We start from the raw sequence: 1,170 nt of genomic DNA, 5'->3' as shown, positions 1-1,170 counted from the left end.
ACTTAAGATTTCTAGTCAGTTTACTACCTCAAAAATAGTAATTTTTAGTTCACTTAGGGAGAGAAGTCCCTCTTGTTAAAGTTAGAGAGACTTTTCTACAAAAGGAAAAAAACATTTTCTCATGGCTCTCAATTTTGTTATGAATAACAACTGCCAGGGGAACCTTGCTATCCTGAAATCTTTCTTATTTCTACAAGCCTTCCAACAGCTTGGTGATGGGCTATGTTGATTTATGGGGTATTGTTTTAAAGATGAGCTGTTTAAAGGCAAATGTTTTCATTATCTATCTCTAAAATCATCTTCATCTCTGGGAGCAGAGATCTTTTTTTAGAAGCACAAGACTGCTCTCTCTGTACAAACTTCTCATGGGATTACAGCTATTTCAACATCTGCTTACTTTAACATAGAAGCCTTTACCTAATATCAATTCAAACACTTTCATTTCCTTATCGTTTTATGTGTTATAAGGAAAAAGAGTCTTTTCTTTATAGCTTGCAAGAGGATTTCAGCTCTAAAACCAAAGCATCTTCTCACCCCTCCCATCTGGAACTTAACTTCTTCTTTATTAACTTGAATGTCTTCATGATGTTTTTAAATATACTTGCATTTTGTTCTTTTCTCTCACTCAAAAGAAGATCAAAGTACTGAAAAAGTTAACATCACTCCTGAAGCCTACCTAACCCACCAATAACTTGTAACAGAAAGCTGTGGCTCAGTTGTGTTCAGATCAGCTTTATAGTTAGTGTTTAGTTTTCTACACCAGCCACAGAAGTCTCTGGTCTCAGCCATGCTAAGAAGAAGAAGCAGCAGCCTGACAGCGAGATCCTCACAGCCACAGCCAGCCCTGCTCTGGCTAAAGCTCCGCAGCCTCCCCTGTCTCCTTGCCTGGCAGCTGCTGAAGCCCAGCCCGGCCAAACCAGAGCCCATGGAGAGAGAAGCCAGCAAGCAACCCAGAAAATAGAAAAGAAGCCCAGCCTGCAGCAAGACTGCCCAGCCCAGCCCAGCCCAGCCCAGCCCAGCCCAGCCGAGACACAAAGCCCAATCCAAAACTCACCACCTCCCTGCCAACCAACAAAGAAAAAAAGTTTCTGATTTTTTTCATCTTTACCATGTGTGTTTCACAAAAGCATGTCTAGCTTTTCAGTAGCTCAACAGACTGTGGATCTGTGT

Source organism: Melospiza melodia, unplaced genomic scaffold, assembly GCF_035770615.1.
Source record: "Melospiza melodia melodia isolate bMelMel2 unplaced genomic scaffold, bMelMel2.pri scaffold_70, whole genome shotgun sequence".
Classification (NCBI taxonomy): domain Eukaryota; kingdom Metazoa; phylum Chordata; class Aves; order Passeriformes; family Passerellidae; genus Melospiza; species Melospiza melodia.
This window is presented reverse-complemented; position numbering follows the sequence as displayed.